This window comes from Tachyglossus aculeatus, unplaced genomic scaffold (assembly GCF_015852505.1).
Source record: "Tachyglossus aculeatus isolate mTacAcu1 unplaced genomic scaffold, mTacAcu1.pri scaffold_92_arrow_ctg1, whole genome shotgun sequence".
NCBI lineage: Eukaryota > Metazoa > Chordata > Mammalia > Monotremata > Tachyglossidae > Tachyglossus > Tachyglossus aculeatus.
The window spans coordinates 2,208,490-2,228,292 of record NW_024045098.1 but is presented as its reverse complement, the minus strand read 5'-3'; the positions used below and the strand labels follow the sequence as shown (position 1 = coordinate 2,228,292).

The following is a 19,803-nucleotide window of genomic DNA, read 5'->3' as shown; positions in this document are numbered from 1 at the left end:
TTATTCTGACATTTTCACTGCTCTCTGTGGTTAGGGGCTTTGGCTCGGTCAGAGTTTGTGTTGTTAAGCCTTAGTAGGGCCGTGGGCAGATCCTTGTAGGGGTAGCGTCTCTGTGCGGGGTGGGCCGTCTCTGGTTTGGGTCCAGAGGACAGGATGACCCACCTGCCTCAGGTACGGTATGGCTGCACCTGTTTCATAGGAATAATAATTCAATCTATTATAATAGCATTTCTTAAGCACTTACTAATGTGCAAAGCACTGTTCTAAGCGCTGCAGAGGTAGCAAGGTAATCGGCTGGTCCCTCGGGGGGCTCATATCCTTAATCCCCACTTTACCAACAAGGGAACCGAGGCACAGTGAAGTGAAGTGACGTGCCCAAAGTCACACGGCCGGTAATTGGTGGAGGCGGAATTTGAACCAAGGACCTCTGACTCCAAACCCTGGGTTCTTTCCACTGAGCCACGCTGCTTCTCTAATTCTTATTTTTCTTTCTTTCTTTTTAGATTCATCATTGACCCAGAGCCCTGGGAGACGTGCCTGTTGCTCAACAAAACCTCTGCAAGTGAGTAACGTACAGAATTTGTTTTTTCCTGCTGTTTTCTCTCCCTTTTCCCGCATTTAGTCGTCCTCACAAAAAAGGAACAACTGTACAAGGCTTTTGAACAAATACCCCACAACCTCCCTATTTTTAAAGCATAAATCAATCTCCCCAAATTAACCGTGCAAGAGCAAACGGCTTGTTAGTGCTCCTGGCAGACCAAATCTGTTTGTTTTGTGCCCAGGATGGCACTACAGATTTTCTGGGGGGCAGAGGGTCCAAACGGATTTCTGGTGCTCGTGCATACCCTAATGAGTGCTTAGGGCACCAAGGGAAGGAGGGGGATGGGGTCGCGGGTTTTATCGATGCCCACACATGGCCAAAAGTGCGATTGGGGGCCACAGGTTCACAAGTAAACCTTAAATAACCGTGCAGGGGCCTAAAGAGTTTTCCAGTACCCAGCGGTGCCCAAACTGATTTTTGGCTGGTAATTTGGTTTTCTTGATGGGAGGATAAAGGATATCAATATTATGGATGTCCAGAGGTACTTTGGTTTCCTTGAAAATCGATAGAGATCACTCTGGAAAATGGAACAGACTCGGTTGGGTTGCCCGGATAGCCCTATGGCCACCCCAAAGCTGGAAGGAAGATGGATGGGCCATTCAAAAAAAAATCCCCAAAACCCGAAAAATTTTTCGGGCTGGCAATTCCCTTTGTCCATCCTCTAAAGGAAACACTTCCCTTCCCGGGACACCATGGATATTAATCAGATGATGAATTGGATTTTTGATTTCCTCTTTAAATAAATTTAAGAGGAAATCAAAACCCCAAGTACTTTTTCATTTCTGTTCCTTTTGTGGTTCTGAGGTATCTAAGGCATGTTTTGAACTCCTCTATTTTTGGGGGGGCCATCGCGTTTTTTTTTTCAATTTGATTTCCCTGTTGGATTTTGGGCACTCTTCCCGGGGTCCACCTCTTGGGGTGGACAGTTGAAAATAGGCTGGGTCCCAGTTACAGTCTCGTTGAGTCCTCACTGTCCAAACTGAAAGAAATTTGATTTAATTCCCGCCTCATGGGAACAGAATGTTGGATCGGGAACTTTTAGTTCGGTTGATTTTTCCTTCTTTTGAAATAATCAGCTAGGCCGTGCCCTTGCCCTCCCATTCCCTGGGTTCCTTGGTGTACCCGAGAATCCTTTTCGGAAATTTCCCACTGGGTTTTTCATGCCACCCCCTGCCGAGGAAGCCCACCTCCACATCCCACGCACTCTGCCAATCGGGTACGGTGTGTGTTCTGCAAAGAAGGAGCCGTTCACGGGCACAGTCCCCCTCCAATGGTGGCCCACTACTCTCCTGCTCCTAATGAAGGGATTGCCAGGCGATTGAGTCCAGCCCTTTTCCTACTCTATATAAGGCCCCCAGAGGTTGGGCCTTCTCCCGGTTGCTGCCATTTCAGTATCTTACCAGTGCCTCCCCTCCTCTCTGTATTGCCTTGTCATGGTGAGTGAGGTAAGGGTGCTTATTTTGACCTTCTCACTGCTCCCTGGGGGTAGGGGATTTGGTTCTGTCTGAGATTGTGTTGTTGATCCTGAGTCGGGTCGTGGGCAGATGCCGGTAGGTATAGTTTCTCTGTGTGGAGGGGGCCGTCTCGAGTTTGGTCCGAGAGGTCAGAATGACCCACCTGCCCCAGTAACGGTATGGCTGCACGAATTCCATTGGAATAATAATTCCAACTAATATAACATTATTTATTAAGGACTTATGGGCAAAGCACTCTTCTGAGCGCGGCAGAGGTTAGAAGGTAATCGGGTTGTCCAACGCGGGGCTCACAGCCTTAATCTCCACTTTACCGATGAGGGAACCGAGGCACAGAGAAGTGAAGTGACTTGTCCAAAGTCACACGACCGGTAATTCGTGGAGGTGGGATTTGAACCCATGACATGTGACTCCAAAGCCCGTGCTCTTTACCCTGTGACAAGCTGCGTCTCTAATTATTTTTGTCTTTCTATTTAGATGAATCCCTAATCACTTGGGAGACGAGGGTGTTCCTCCACAAAACCCCTGCAAGTGATTAGTTTACATACTTTTTTTCCTGGTGCCTCCTTTCCCTTTTTCTCTATCTAGTCCTCCTCATAAAAAAAGGAACAACTGTGGAAGGCCTTTAATCCAAAACCCCAGAACCTCCCTATTTTTAAAACGAAAATCACTCCCCAAGTGAAGCCAGCAAGAGCAAGCACTTTGTTGGTGCTCATGGCGGAAAAAATCTGTTGATTTGTGCCCACGATCGCAAAACCGATTTTTAGGTGGCTTCAGATATCTGGTGCCCGTAGATAACCTAATGAGTGCTTTGGGCTCGAAGGGGAGGAGTGGCCGTCGGTTGAGGGTATTGCCGATGCGCACACACATGCCCGAAAGTGCGATTGGGGGCCACAGGGTCATAGGTTAAACCTTAAATAACCGTGTGGGGGCCTAAACCGGTTTTCAGTCCCCAGCGGTGCCCAAATTGATTTCTGGCTGGTAATTTGGATTTCCTGATGGGAGGATAAAGGGTATCAATATTCTGGATGTCCAGAGGTACTCTGATTTCCTTGAAATTCGATAGAGATCATTCTGGAAAATGGAACAGACTCGGTAGGGTTGCCCGGCTAGCCCTGTGTCCACACCAATGCTGGAAGGAAGGTGGATGTGACATTCAAAATAATCCCCAAAACACGAAAAATTTTTGGGGATGGCAATTCCCTTTGTCCATCCTCTAAAGGAACCACCTCTCTTCCCGGACACCATGGATATTAATTGTCAGATGATGAATTGGATTTTTGATTTCCCCTTCAATAAAATAAATTTAAGAGGAAATCAAAACCTCAATTACTTTTTCATTTCGGTTCCTTTTGTGGTACTGAGGTATCTAAGGCATGTTTTGAACTCCTCTATTTTTTTGGAGTCCATCGTGGTTTTTTTTCAATTTTATTTCCCTGTGGGATTTAGGGCATTCTTCCCGGGGTCCACCTCTTGGGGTGGACAGTTGAAAATCGGAAGGGTCCCAGTTCCAGTCTCGGTGGATCCCCACTGTCCAAACCGAAAAAAAATTTGATTTAATTCTCGCGTCATGGGGACAGAATGTTGGATCGGGAAACTTTTAGTTCGGTTTATTTTTCCTTCTTTTTAAATAATCAGCTAGGCCGTACCCTAGATCTCCCATTCCCTGGGTCCCTTAGAGTACCCAAGATTCCTTTTGGTCCTATCCCACTGGCTTTTTCATGCCACTCCCTGCCGAGGAAGCCCCCCTCCACATCCCACGCACTCTGCCAAGCGGGAACGGTGTTTGTTCTTCAAAGAATGAGCCGCTCACGGGCACAGTCCCCTCCAATGGTGGCTCACTACTCAACTGCTCCTAATGAAGGGATTCTTAGGCGACTGAGTCCCGACCTTTCCCTACTCTATATAAGGCCTCCGGACATTTGGCCTTCTCCCGGTTGCTGCTGTTTGAGTATGTTACCAGTGCCTGCCCTCTTCTCTGTATTGCCGGGTCATGGTGAGTGACGTTAGGGGGCTAATTTTGACCTTTTCAGTGCTCTCTGGGGATAGGGGCTTTGGCTCTGTCTGAGTTTGTGTTTTATTGTAGTATTGCATTGTAGTAGTATTTATTAAGGACTTACTTTGGGCAAAGCACTGTTCTGAGCCCGGCAGAGGTTACAAGGTAATCGGATTGTCCAACGCGGGGCTCACAGCCTTAATGCCCACTTTACTGGTGAGGGAACCGAGGCACAGTGAAGTGACGTGTCCAAAGTCACAAAGCCGGTAATTGGTGGAGGCGGGATTTGAACACCTGACCTGTGACTCCAAAGCCCGCGCTCTTTACACTGTGACAAGCTGCTTCTCGAATTATTTTTGTCTTTCTATTTAGATTAATCCCTGACCCAGAGCCTTGGGAGACGCGGCTGTTCCTCAACAAAACCCCTGCAAGTGAGTAGTTTACAGACTTGTTTTTCCTAGTGCTTCCTATCCCTTTTTCTCTATCTAGTCGTCCTCATAAAAAAAGGAACAACTGTAGAAGGTTTTTAATCCAAAACCCCAAAACCTCCCTATTTTTAAAACGAAAATCACTCTCCCCAAGTTAAGCCAGCAAGAGCAAGCGCTTTGTTGGTGCTCTTGGCAGAACAAATGTGTTGATTTGTGCCCATGATCGCAAAACCGATTTTTAGGTGGCTTCAGATATCTGGTGCCCGTAGATAACCTAATGAGTGATTTGGCCTCCAAGGGGAGGAGTGGCCGTCGGTCTAGGGTATTGTCGATGCCCGCACATGCCCGAAAGTGCGAGTGGGGGCCATAGGGTCACAGGTTATCCTTAAATATCCGTGCGGGGCCCTAAACTGGTTTTCGTCCCCAGCGGTGCCCAAATTGCTTGTTGGCTGGTAATTTGGAATTCCTGATGGGAGAATAAAGGGTATCAATATTCTGGATGTCCAGAGGTACTTTGATTTCCTAGAAAATCGATGGAGATCACTCTGGAAAATGGAACAGACTCGGTTGGGTTGCCCAGCTAGCCCTGTATCCACCCCAATGCTGGAAGGAAGGTGGATGGGCCATTCAAAAAAATCCCCAAATCACGAAAAATTTTTCGGGCGGGCAATTCCCTTTGTCCTTCCTCTGAAGGAAAAATCTCCCTTCCCGGGACACCGTGGATATTAATAATCAGATGATGCATTGGCTTTTTGATTTCCTCTTAAATTAAATAAATTTAAGAGGAAATCAAAACCCCAATTACTTTTTCATATCGGTTCCTTTTGTGGTTCTGAGGTTTCTAAGGCATGTTTTAAAGCCCTGTATTCTTTTGGGGGCCATCGTGGTTTTGTTTCAATTTTATTTCCCTGGGGATTTGGGGCACTCTTCCCAGGGTCCACCTCTTGGGGTAGACAGTTCATAATCGGCAGGGACCCAGTTCCAGTCTCGTTGGGTCCTCACTGTCCAAACCGAAAGAAATTTGATGTAATTCCCGCCTCATGGGGTCAGAATGTTGGATCGGGAAACTTTTAGTTCGGTTTATGTTTCCTTCTTTTTAAATAATCTGCTAGGCCGTACCCTAGCTCTCCCATTCCCTGGGTCCCTTGGAGTACCCGAGATTCCTTTTCTGTCCTTCCCCACTGGGTTTTTCATGCCACCCCCTGCCGAGGAAGCCCCCCTCCACATCCCACGTACTCTGCCAAGCGGGTATGGTGTTTGTTCTACAAAGAATGAGCCTCTCGTGGGCACATTCCCCTCCAATGGTGGCCCACTACTCAGCTGCTCCCAATGAAGGGATTGCCAGGTGATTATGTCCCGCCCTTTCCCTACTCTATATAAGGCCCCCGGAGGTTTGGCCTTCTCCTGATGGCTGCCGTTTCAGTATCTTACCAGTGCCTGCCCTGGTATTTATCGAGAACTTACCATGTGCAGACCACTGTACTAAACTCCCAAGAGAGTACATTGCAACAGTCAGTCAGCCAGTCCATCGTATTTATTGCACACTTACTGTGTGCAGAGCACTGTACTGTGAAGAGCACTGTACTGCACGGGGGAGAGTACAATATAACAATAAACAGACACATTCCTTTCCCACAAGGAACTTACACTCTAGAGGAGGCAGACATTAATATGAATAAACTATGGTTATGAACATAATTCTTGTGGGGTTGAAAGTAGGGTGAATAAAGAGAGCAAATCCAAGTGTAAGGGTGACTCAGAGCGGAGAGGAAATCAGGTGAAAGAGTGCTTAATTGGGCTAAGCCTTTTGGAGGAGATGTGTCCTGAAATTAGGCTTTGAAACTGGTGAGAGTGGTGGTGTGTTGTATAGGCAAGAGAAGCAGCATCGTGTAGTGGATAGAGCACAGGCCTGGGAGTCAGAAGATCATAGGTTCTAATCTTGACTCCCACACTTGTCTGTTGTGTGACCCTGGGCAAATCACTTCATTACTCTGTGCCTCAGTTACCTCATCTGTAAAAACTGGAGAGTTAGAGTGTGAGCTCCAAGGAGACAGGGATTGTGTCTAACCTGGTTACATTGTATCTACCCCAGAGCTTAGAACAGTGCTTGGCACATAGTAAGTGCTTAATTGGTATTATTATTGTTATTGAGGGGGAAGAAATTCCAGGCCAGAGACGAAGGACACAGGAAAGGAAAAAGAGTAGCAGAAACCACTTAAGCATCAGGGGGAAAATGGCAGATAGGAAGAGGGCCTGGGAGGGCTTCTGGAGTGTGGAACAAGATTGACAAACCCTTAGACTCCTGGGTAGAAAATCCAGGATGGATCAATAATAACAGTACCATTTCTACTGCAATGATATTTATTCTGCACCTTTTGAGTGCACAGCAGTTACCTCTCTTCATAGGGACAATGGGATCAGTTTGGGGGAGCAGAGGACCTAACCCTACACCTGGGAGGAGAAACCAAGCAATAATAATCATTGTGGTATGTGTTAAGTGCTCAACATGTGCCAGGCACTGTGATCAATACAGGAAAACTAGGTTGTACACAGTCCCTGTCCATGAGGGCCGCACCGTAGGAGCTCTAAGTAGGAGGGAGAACAGGTATTGAATCTCCATTGTACAGGTGAGGAAAAGGAGGCACAGAAAAATTGAGTAACATGTTCAAAGTCACAAACTAAGCGAATGGTGGAGTCAGGATTAGAATCCGGGTCTTCTGACTACCAGCCCTGTGCTCTTTCCACGGCCTCTCCTTCCTATTTCACCTGCCAAGATCTCCTTCCCCACACGTATCTGTTCTCCCTGCCTAAAGAGCCTTCCTAAAATCCTAGTTTTGTTTTTTTTTAATGGATTTTAAGTGCTTACTATATGTCAAGCACTGTTCTAAGCACTGGAGTAGATTCAGCTTTATCAGGTTGGACACAGTGTCTGTCCCAAGTCACTTCAGTTCTCTGTGCTTCAGTTCCCTCACCTGTAAATTGGGGATTGAGTGAGCCCCATATGGGACATAAAGTGTCCAACATGATCAGCTTGTGTCTACCCCAGTGCTAAGTACAGTTTCGGGCATTTAGTATGGGTTTAACAAATGCCATTAAAAAAAGAAGAACCTGAACTCCTAATCTTCCATCCCAAATCATCTCCTCCACCTAGCTTTCCCAGCACAGTGGACAACAACCTCTTCCTTCCTGTCTCAGAAGACTGCAACCCTGACGTTTTATTTGATTTCTCACTTCTCTTCAACTCTTGCATCCCAGCTTTTGGCATATCCAGTAGGTTTTTCCTCCTCAGTATTTCCTAGATCCATCCCTTACTCTCCATCCAAATGGCCACCACCCAGTTCTGGACGCTAGCCATACCCTAGCTAGAATATTGTATCAGCTTTCTACATAGTCTGAAATTGTTCAATCTCCCCAAGTTATTGCATAACTCTGCTGCCCACATCATCTTTTTATAGCATCTTTATGCACACATTCCCCCCTCCTCCTTAAATGGTGATGCATACACCTCCAAATCCAGCAGACATTCCTGACCTTTGATTTAGGCCACTCCATCATTACGTTCTCTTACCTATCCACCCTGTTCTCCCATCTCACCTTAGTTAATACTTCCAAGTGCTTAATAAGTGCTCAGTAACTAATGTAGATTAGTGGAAAGAGCATGGGTCTGGGGGTCTGAAGAACTGAATTCTATTCCCGGCCCCCCCTGGTATTCCCCTAATCCCTACCTCTAGACCATAAACTCATTGTGGGCAGAGAATGTTTCTGTTACATTGTTATATTTTACTCTCCCAAGTGCTTAGTACAGTGCTCTGCCCACATTAAGTGCTCAATAAATACGATTGACTAATGGATTACTCCTGACTCTGCCACTTACCTGTTCTGTGACCTTGGGCAAGTCACTTCACTTCCTCGTGCTTCAGTTCCCTCATTCACAAAATGGGGATTCAATGCCTGTACTCATCCTACTTCAAATGTGAGCCCCATATGGGACCTGATAATCTTGTTTGAAATCATCATGGCCTAATGGAAAGAGCATGGTCCCGGGAGTAAGGGGATCTAGGTTCTACATCCAGCTCCACCACTTGCTTGCTGTGCGGCCTTGGGTAAGTCACTTAAATTCTCTGTTACCTCACCTGTAAAATGGGGATTAGGATTGTGAGCCCCATGTGGAACCATATTCCATATTCCACTGGATCCAATCTGATTATTTTGTATCTACCTCAGAGAATTGTACAGTGCCGAGGACATAGTGATTAAAAAATACCATAAAAAATAAAAGTAAAAATAAATTCTACTGATTGATCACACTCCCTCCAGAAATCCTTCCCCAGTTAATCTTTAATCTTCCAATCTTGTATTAACACCTTCAACCTCAACTCTTCCACTCCACCTAAGTACTTGCCACAGGTCCCGCGAAACTTAGTCATATCGTAAATACCCTATTACTCCCCCTATCTGTAATTGATTTAGGCATCTGTATTCTCTGCTAGGCTTCAAGGTCAGGGACAATATCTTAAAACGTTTCACTTAGTAGCGTGTTCTGAATGAAGTGTTTGCCCAATATATGGTATTAATGATGATGAAGTGAGGGAAGTTGTAAAAGAGCTGTCCTGGTAAATATCTCAAAGTGGGAGTGAACCATCAGGTTTGTGATTTTTCATGGGAATCATGGAACCGGTAGTTAGGGGATCTGTGTTCCAAACCCAGCTCTTCCATTTATCTTATGTGACCTCTGGAAAGTCACTTCTCTGTACCTCAGTTCTCTCATCTGTAAAAATCTATTCTCTACTATTTAGACTGTGAGCCCCACGTGGGACTTGATCATCTTTTATATAACCCAACGCTCAATATATTGCTCAGCATTTAGTAAGTGCTTAACAAGTACCTCAGGTATTATTATTGGGTAGTGCAGATATGTGAGAGTGAGGGATATCGGTAGTTCTCAGAAGTCCCATCTTGTCAGATGTTCTGATCTAGGTGGTTCCATCCTCTATGTCTGGTTAACACTGGACGATGATGGTCAACCACAGCACACTGGCAGAATTCCTCCTTCTGGGGTTCTCAGAGGTCCGGAAGCTGCAGCTGGTCCACGCCGTGCTGTTCCTCCTACTCTACCTGGTGGCCCTGATGAGGAATCTCCTCATTGTCGCCATCATCGCCCTTGGCCGGGGCTTCCACACCCCCATGTACTTCTTCCTCAGACACCTGTCCATCCTTGACCTCTGCCTCCTCTTCGTCACCATCCCCAAGACCACCCTGATCTCTCTGACCACCTGCCACTCCATCCCCTTCCTGGAATGTTGTTTGCAAGTCCTTCTGGAGATTTTGTTGAAACTGCCCTCTCAAAGGTCACCAATGATCTCCTTCTTGCCATCTCCAGCCCTGATCTGTCTCCCACTATGCGGTATCACATTTCTTCCTGCCTTCAAGACATCTCTACTTGGATGTCTTCCCATCATCTCACGCTTACTATGTCCAAAACCGAACTCCTTACTCCTCCCAAACTCTGCCCTCCCCCTGACTTTCCCATTACTGTAGTTGGCACCACTATCCTTCCTGTCTCACAAGCCCATAGTATTGGCATTATCCTTGCCTCTGCTCTCTCATTCAACCCTCATATTCAATCCATCACTTAATCCTGTAGGTCCACCTTCACAACGTTGCTAAAATCCACCCTTTCCTCTCCATCCAAACTGCTACCATGTTAACACAATCACTCATCTTATCCCTCCGCGATTACTGCATCAGCCTCCTTGCTGACCTTCCAGCCTCCTGTCTCTCCCTACTCCAGTTCATACATCACTCTGCTGCCTGGATCATTTTTCTGCAGAAACATTCAGGACATTTTTCCCCACTCCTCAAATTCTAGTGGTTGCCCATCCGCTTCTGCACCAAACAAAACCTCCTCACCATTGGCTTTAAAGCACTCAGCCACTTTGCCCCCACCTACCTCACCTCTTTCATACTACAACAAAGCCCACACATTTCGCTACTACAAAGCCAACCTTCTCACTGTATCTTGATCTCCTCTATCTCGCCGCTGGCCCATCACCCACATCCTGCCTCTGGCCTGGAACACCCTCCCTCCTCAAATCTGACAGACAATTACTCTCCCTTCATCAAACGGCTTATTAAAGGCACCTCTCCTCCAAGAGGCCTTCCCAGACTAAACCCCTTCTTTCCTCTTCTTCCACTCTCTTCTGTGTCACCCTGACTTGCTCTCTTTGTTGATCCACCCACCGAGACCCACAGCACTTATGTACATATGTGTAATTTATTTATTTATATTACTGTCTGTCTCCCCCCGTTAGACTGTAAGTTTGTGGGCATGAAATGTGTCTGTTCATTGTTGAACTGTACTCTTCCAAGGGCTTAGTAAAGTGCTCTGCACACTGTAAGCTCTCAACAAATATGATTGAATGAATGAATGAGTTTGAGAAAGCTCTCCAGTAGACAGTTCTCAACTATTTTTTTTCAAATGGTATTTGTTAGGTACTTATTCTTTGCCAGGCCTTGTATTAAGTGTTGTTGTAGATACAAGTTAATCAGGTTAGACATAGTCCCTGTACCACCTAGGGATCACATTTACATTTCATCCCCATTTTGCAGATGGGCAACTGAGGCACAGACAAGCGAAGTGACTTACTCAAGGTCACACAGCAGGCTAATGGAGGAGCAAGTGTTAGAACCCAGGTTAATAATAATAATCACCATCATCATCATCATTGTATTTGTGAAGTGCTTACTATGTGACAGGCACTGTACTAAGAACTGGAGTAGATGCAAGCAAATCAGGTTGGATAGAGTCTCTGTCCCATGTGGAGCTCACCGTCTCCATCCCCATTTCACAGATGAGGTAGCTGTGGCACAGAGAAGTGAAGTGACTTGCCCAAGGTTGCACAGCAGACAAGTGAAGGAGCCGAGATTAGAACACATGATCTTCTTTAACTCCCAGTCCCATGCTCTTTCCAGTAGACCACATTGCTTTTTACCATAGTCAGTCTTATTTATTGAATGCTTACTATGTGCAGAGCACTGTACTAATGGCCTGGGAGCATAAAATATAACAATGTAATCAAGTTGGCATACATGTTACCTGCCCGCCATGAGCTTATAGTCTAGAGGGGGTGATGGGCATTGAAATAAAAATCAGGTGGAGAGGTGTTTACTCCCCATTTAACAGAGGAGAAACCTGAGGCACATGGAATTTAAATGACATATCCAAGGTCATAGCAGAGAGTGGTGAAACTAAGATCAGAACTCCAGTCTTCCAGGGACATCTTTGCTATCCACGTTAGCCATCTCTTTTGGGGAATTCCTACAGGATCCCACCCACATCATACAATGCTGATTTTTTTGGTCTGAAACCTCCCCCAGAGGTGGCCCTGTGCCAGTAGGCAGAGGTGGGGCTTGAATTGGCCTAGTGGATACATCCCGGGCCTGTGAGTCAGAAGGACTTGGGTTCTAATCCCAGCTCCACCATGTAATAATAATAATAATAATAATAGCATTTATTAAGCGCTTACTATGTGCAAAGCACTGTTCTAAGGGCTGGGGAGGTTACAAGGTGATCAGGTTGTCCCACAGGGGGCTCTCAGTCTTAATCCCCATTTTACAGCCGAGGTAACTGAGGCACAGAGAAGTTAAGTGACTTGCCCAAAGTCACACAGCTGACAATTGGCAGATCTGGGAATTGAACCCTTGACCTCTGACTCCAAAGCCCGTACTTTTTCCATTGAGCCATGCTCCTCCTCTTGTATGCTGTGTGACTTTCGGCAAGTCACTTCACTTCTCTGTGCACGGTTAACTCATTTTTTAAAATGGGGATTAAGACTGTGAGCCCCATTGTGGGACAGGGACTATGTCCACCCCGATTTGCTTGTATCTTCCCCCGTGCTTAGGTTGGTGCTTGGCACCGGGTAAGCACTTAATGGAGGCCACAATTATAATTATTATTAGTTCAGGGTCTCTCAATTCCAAGGGGCATGTTCTTTCCCCCACAGCGTGGCCTAGTGGATAGAGCATGACTTTGGGAGTCAGAAGGACATGGCTTCTAATTCCCGCTCTACCACCTTTCTTCTGACTGACCTTGGGCAAGTCACTTGACTTCTCTAGGCCTCAGTTACCACACCTGTAAAATGGGGATTAAGACTTCATGCCCCATATGGGACAGGGACTGTGTCCAACCTGATTAATTTATGTCTACCCCAGCACTTAGAACAGTGCCTGGCACATAGTAAGCCCTTAGAAAATATCATAAACAAAACAAGCAACAACAATAGCAGGGAGTAACTGAAAGCCAACTGACACTCTGGTGACTGTTCCGTTTCCCAGCAGAGCCACCAGGACAGAGCTTGGGGGTCCTCCAGAGAAACTCACCTTCAAAGCTCTTCAGTGATTCGCCAGTGATGAGGTCCCAGTCCAATCTCCCAAGAAACCTCTTCCCCCATGGAATCCTGGCTGCTAAGATTAAGGGGACGTTAGCAGTGGCCATTGATCCTTTTGCCCTTGGTGAGCCAAGGTGAGTGGGGACCAAGAGGCCTGGAAATCATCTTCCTCCTCACCAAGGGTTTCCAGACTCGAAAGGAGAAATCAGAGATGTGAACCAGCCTGAAGCCAAAACCCGTCTCGGTGAGTCCGAATGGGAGGTAGAGGGGGAGAGCGGGCCAGGGAGGGAGTTTCACAATAGGACTGTGACTGGGGGAAATGAAAATAGGAATCTTTCCCATTTCCTTGTAGACGACAAGACAAATAATTCCATACACCACCGTCTTCATCCTTCTTATTAATAATTATGGGTTTTATTGAACACTTCCTATGTGTCAAACACTGTCCTAAGCGCTGGGGTAGATGCAAAATAATCAGGTTGGACACAGTCCCTGTCACATGTGAGTCTCACAGTCTAAGTCAAAGGGAGAACTGCTATTGAATATCCATTTTCCAGAACAGGTAACTGAGGCAGAGAGAAGTTAAGTAACTTGCTCAAGACTACACAGCAGACAAGTATCAGAGTTGAGATTAGAACCCATGTCCTCTGACTCTCAGGCTTTTGCTCTTTCCACTAGGCCACACTGCTTCCCAGTAATTATCTTCCATTTCATTTTCTAATTTTTAATGATATTTGTTAAGTAGTGACTAAGTGGCACTGTTCTAAGGGGCACTGTTCTAAGTGGCTGAGGTAATTTGAAGGTAATAATAATAACAATGGCATTTAAGTGCTTACTATGTGCCAAGCACTGTTCTAAACGCTGGGGGGATACAAGGTAATCAGGGTGTCCCACGTGGGGCTCACAGTCTTAATCCCTATTTTACAGATGAGGCAACTGAGGCACAGAGAAGTTAAGCAAGTTGCCCAAAGTCACACAGTTGACAAATGGCAGAGGGGGGATTAGAACCCATGACCTCTGACTCCCAAGCCCGTGCTCTTTCCACTGAGCCACGCTGCTTCTCAATAATAATATTGGTATTTGTTCAGCGCTTACTATGTGCCAAGCACTGTTCTAAATGCTGGGGTAGATATAAGGTCATGAGGTTGTCCCATGTGGGGCTCACAGTCTTCATTCACGAGGCACAGAGAAGTTAAGTGACTTGCCCAAAGTCACAAAGCTAAGTGGCAGAGGCAGAATTTGAACCCATGACCTCTGACTCCCAAGCCCGGGCTCTTCCACTAAACCACACTGCTTCTCAAGGTAATTGTCAGACACAGTCCCTTTCCCACATTTGCCTCACAGTTGAAGTACTCAATCCTCATTTTACAGTTGAGGAGACTGAGGCACAGAGAAATGAAGTGACTTGCCCAAGGTCACACAGCAATCAAGTGGCAGAGGTATGTTAAGAAATCTGTCTTCTAAATGCTTTGAATATGAGACAAAGTAATTGTCTGTCGGATACAAAGAGGGGGGGAGTTCTAGGTCAGAGGCAGGACATGGGTGTGAGGTCGGCAGTGAGGTAGATGAGATCGAGGCATAGTGAGTTGGCACTAGAGGGGCTAAGTGTGCGGGCTGGGTTGTAGAACGAGAGTGGAGAGGAGAGGTAGAGGGGTCAAGGTGATTGAGTGTTTTAAAACTGATGGTGTGGTGTTTCTTTTTGATTGATAGGTTCCACTGTCCAGGTGGACCAGTGAGAGAGGGAGAAATATTTAACACTGAAATGTACATTCCAGTGAATAATGAAGGGAAACCTGACTCAACTGTCCTTTAGACTGTAAGATCATTGTTAGGGGACATATCTACCCACTCTGTTGTGTTGTACTCTCCATGTGCTTAGTACAGTGCTCTGCACACAGTAAGTGTTCAGTAAATACAATTGATTGATTCGTTGATTGAGCAACTGGACTGAGGATGTGGTCTGACTTCTGGGGCAAATTTTCTGACCAAAGTACACCCTGGGACCCTGTGGGTAGGAAAGGTGTCTATCAACTCTGTATTTTTTTTTATTTAATGGTATTTGTTAAGTGATTACTATGTGCCAGGCACTTCACTAAGCACTCGGGTAGATACAAGTTAATCAGGTTGGACGCAGGCCCTGTTTCAACTCGGGGCTCAGTCTTAATCACCATTAATCCTCAAGATCACATAGCAGACAAGCAAGACTAAAACCCAAGTCCTTCTGATTCCCAGCCCCATGTTCTACCCACTAGGCCTCGCTGCCTTTCAACTTAGTCAAACAATAATAGTTATTGAGCACTTACTGTGTGCAGAGCTTCTCTGTTTTATTGTACTCTCCCAAGAGCTAAGTACAGTACTCTGTACAAAGTAAGGACTCAGTCAATACCATTGATTGCTTCCATGAGGTTCAGCTGTAATCTTGGTAGCTAATGTGAGCAGAGGAAAATGCAACGTTTGTCAAAGCAACTAACAGATCATGGCACCTTGACACCAGAGAAGAATTGTGATCTAGGGGAAAAAAAGAACACAGTCCTGGGAGTCAGAGGCCTTGGTTTTTAATCCCGGCTCCACCAGCTACCCACTGGGTGACTTTAGCAAGTCACTTCACTTTTCTGTGCTTCAGTTTCCTCATGAAAATGATCTGGGCAGCTGAGTTAAGTATGGACTCTAGTGCAGAGAAATAGGAGGTAGGGAGGTCAGCCAAGGAGGCTGATACAGCAATCAAGGCAGGAGAAGGTAAGTGCTTGGATTAGTGTGGTACCAGTTGGGATGGAGAGGAAAGGGCAGATTTTAGCAATGTTGCAAAGTTAGAACAAAGGATTTAGTGACATTGAATGTGAGGGTTTAAGGAGAGAGATAAGGCAAGGATAATAGAAAGGTTATGGGCTTGGGAGACTGGGAGAATAGTAGTGCTGCCTACAGTGAAGGGAAAGATAGGAGAAAACAGGGTTTGGATGGGAAAATGGGAAGTTTTGTTTTGGATGTGTCGGTAGGACATATAAGTAAAGACGTCCTGAAGATAGGAGAAAATACAATACCACAGTGGAAGAGAGGCCAGGGCTGGTGGTGTAGATTTTGAATCATCAGCATAGCGATGGTAGTTGAAGCCATGGAAGTCAGTGAGCTCTCCAAGGGAGTAAGTGTAGATAAAGGATAGAGGATAAATGAGTATGTTTGAAAGCAGTGGGGAAGGAATCATTGGAAAGTGAACTGTTAGAGATCAAGGTGAGGAAGGGAAGAAAGGAGGTGGCAAGTGATTTTATAAGGTGCGACAGGATGGAGTTGGAGGTGCAGTTGGAGAGGGTGGATTTTGAGAGGGGTCAGGAGATCTCCCTGAGATATTGCTGGGAAAGATGGGAGAGACAGTGTCCTTCAACATCCTTCATCCTTCAACATCTGTCATATTCTTCCCATATTTTTAATGGTACTTGTTAAGAGCTCACAATGTGCCAAGGACTGAACTATTCTTTCAATCGTATTTACTGAACGCTTACCATGTTCGGAGCACTGAACTAAGCGCTTGGCAAAGTACAATACAGTAATAAACGGTGACATTTCTTGCCCACAACGAGATTACAGTCTACTCTCATCTGGAGCCTAGTACCATGTGGCCACCAGACTCCCTTTAGTACAGTCTCCCAAAGGGCGGTCTGGCTTCCTGGATTAAAATTAATAATTCCTCATCTATTATTTCATTGTGGGTCAGCGTGCTACCTCAGTAGCAGAATTCTGTGACGGCATCTAGCCCTGTGACCATAAAAATTCTTTGATTGGGTGTAGGTTTAGGCTGATTCAGCAAAACGGTTTGCAATCACCTACAGGTTGTCTTTGGCGTGTGATTTTAGGGCACAATCATCTCTAAACAGAAATTCATGAATGACAGTCTCTATGACTTTGAGGATTCAAGTCAATTGAAGCCCAAGAGCTACCCAGAGGAATGAAAGATTGTTCTACCCCCTGTGTCCATGTCTCTTGTCGCATTTTCCAGCAAGGTTGAGTGGCCTCAATTCAACAGGACCAGGCCCACGTGCAACCCTGCCCCACTCCACTGGTGGTGGGGAAATGGATAATAATAATAATAATGAAATGATAATGATAATAATAATAATAATAATAATAATAATTGTGACGTCCAAGGTCACCCAGCAGACCAGTGGCAGAGCCTGGATTAGAACCCATAATCTTCTGACTCCCAGACCCGTGCACAGAATCACTGTCTCTGCCTTAATCTTAGAATCAGAATGACATTTTGAAGATGTAGTAAGTAATTTTCAGTGCCTAGATCTACTGATGATGTCAAAGACTTTCGTTAAATCTACTACAACATAGCAGCTTAATGAACCTGGGGAAAAAAACGCGCTTGTTTTATCTTTTCCTCACAACTGGTTGATTCAGAGAGGGCTAGATACTTGACCCTAGTAAAGATCATTCTAGAACTGGGCCCCTGGTGTTCCATGCTCAGTAAGTCAGAACTGTCTGACAGTTATTTAAAGGGAACTAGTTCCTTTAAATGTTTGCCCTGCTCTTCAGGAAGGTTTCAGAGAAAAAAAAAACGTTGCTTCAGTGCAACTGAGTTTAGCTGGGAAGAAGCCAGACAGGTCTCCCAAATCGTTTTGCTTAGAGTTCTAATATGCAGACCTGCCCGATGTTAACTTGTACATGTTGGAGTGAGGGGAGAGTAGCAGGAAAAACACATATTCAGCGTGGAGGCATTCTCCATTAAACACATAGGAGAGCAACTGTTGCCCAATATCAGTTCATGAGTCCTCATTGCTATTCAGGTTGGACACAGTCCCTGTCCCACATGGGGCTCACAGTCCAAGTTAGAATCTGTCATCATTCTCCATTGTTCTTCTTCATCCTCCATTGTTTTCAGTCATCCTCCATGAACCTCCATCATCCATCATTGTCTGTTATTCTGTCATCCTCCATTATTCTCCACTGTCTTCTGTCATCCCTCATTATTTACCATCATCCTCTGACATCATCTATTATTCTCCATCATTCTGTTATCTTCCATTAGTCTCCATCGTCCTCTGTAACCACCCCCCCATTAGTCTCCATCGTCCTCAGTCATCCTCATTTTTCTCCATGGTCCTCCATCAACCTCCATCATCTATCATCATCTGTTATCTTGTCATCCTCCATTATTCCCCATCATCGTCTGACATCCTCCATCATTCTTCTTCCTCCTCCAATATGCGTCTTCCTCTGCCACCCATCGTCTCCTATCCTCCATCTTCCACCATCCCCCATACTTCATTTTCCTCCCTCACCCTTCATCATCAGTTTTTCAATCTTTCAGCCACTTCTCTCATTACAGTTGCTACACAAATGGCAAGTAGTCCCCAACTTTTGAATAGGATATTCTGAAAAGCAATATACTAATTAACAGATCTTGGCTATCTCTCTCCTTCCTCCCTACGCAGGTGAAATGGAAGGCTCCGGAAGGTGAACAATCACTCCTCAGTGACTGGATTCCTCCTCTTGGGGTACTCGGAAGTCCAGGAGCTGCAAGAACACCTCACTGTTCCTCCTGGTCTACCTGGTGGTCCTGATGGGAAATCTCATTATAGTCACCATCACTGCCCTCGACTGGTGCCTCCACACCCCCATGTACGTCTTCCTCAGGAACTTGTCCATCCTCGACCTCTGCCTCATTTTCATCACGGTCCCCAAGTCCATCTTCACTCTGTGCCCCAAAACACATCCATCTCCTTCCTGGGCTGTGTCTTCTAGGTCTTTCTAGAGATTCTGTTTGCTGCTTCGGAGACGTTTGTCCTCACGGTAATGTCCTACGACCGCTACGTGGCCATCTGCCACCCCCTGCGCTACGAGGTTGTCATGGATCGAGGGGTCTATGTAAAGCTCATGGTCACTTCACGGCTCAGGGCGGGGCTGCTTAGGGTTTTGTTCTCCACTAATGTTTCCTCCCTGCATTTCTGTGAGTCCCACGGGGTCCAAATGTTTTCCTGAGACATCCACTCCTTTTTGAAGATCTCTTGTTCTGAGAAACATACGGCCAAAGACATAAGTATTGCCATGGGGGCCTCCTCCGGTTTCTTCTCCATTGGATTCATAGTCATTTCTTACTTTGACATCATTTTAGCTGTGCTGAGGATGCTATCGTCAGGTGGGCAGTCCAAAGCCTTCTCCACCTGACTGTTCCACCTGGTTGTTTTCACTCTTTATATCACTACAGGTGCCTTTGCCTACCTAACAACCCCTTCGGCCTCCCCATCGATGCTGGACCTAGTGGTATCCGCGTTCTACACAGTGGTGCCCCCACCCTGAACCCCCTCATCTACAGCCTGAGAAACCGGGACATGAACGCCACCCTGGGGAGGGTCCTGGGGTCTCATAAATAGTTAATTCTAATGCCATAAACTTCTAATATGCAGAGAGTTGTCTCTACCCATCCATTTCACACTAACTGCATAGAACTTTTCCAGGCAATGCTAATCCCCTTTACCTCTCAATCAGTGAATCAGCAAGACAATCGTATTCACTGAGCAACAATTAAGGGGGAAATCACACTGCTTAGCACTAAAATCAAACCTGAACAGCGTTCTAGTCGATCAATCTGTCCACCAGTAGTATTTATTGAACACCTATTGAGAAGCAATGGACTAATGGGTTTGGAATGTATTGAACAAGACTGGACAGCTGTCCAGAAAATCAATGTCCAACCTCTCAAACCAGGGACAGGAATTATTTATTGGTGGAGAAAATGTTTGAAAGAAAGAATGGATGGAATGTTGGAAATTTCATTAGTAGAGCAGTTTTGGAGCATTGGCAAAGACCCATTAATCTTAGAGGAGTGAAAGAACAAATGGAGGCCAGCCCTATTCAACTAGTAGCAGCAGTAGTAGTAGAAGTCATAGTAATATTCATAGTAGAAAATAGTTACAGTAGTGAT

At 45.7% G+C, this 19,803-nt stretch overlaps 1 long non-coding RNA gene across 1 annotated transcript; it reads left to right on the top strand.

Moving 5' to 3' along the window:
• The first annotated feature begins 4,469 nt into the window (after nucleotides 1-4,469).
• LOC119924298 lies at nucleotides 4,470-18,903 on the top strand. The gene is made up of 3 exons (XR_005449093.1): nucleotides 4,470-4,500; nucleotides 12,832-13,018; nucleotides 18,314-18,903. It is a non-coding gene; the product is annotated as an uncharacterized LOC119924298 (long non-coding RNA).
• The last annotated feature ends 900 nt before the right edge of the window (nucleotides 18,904-19,803 follow it).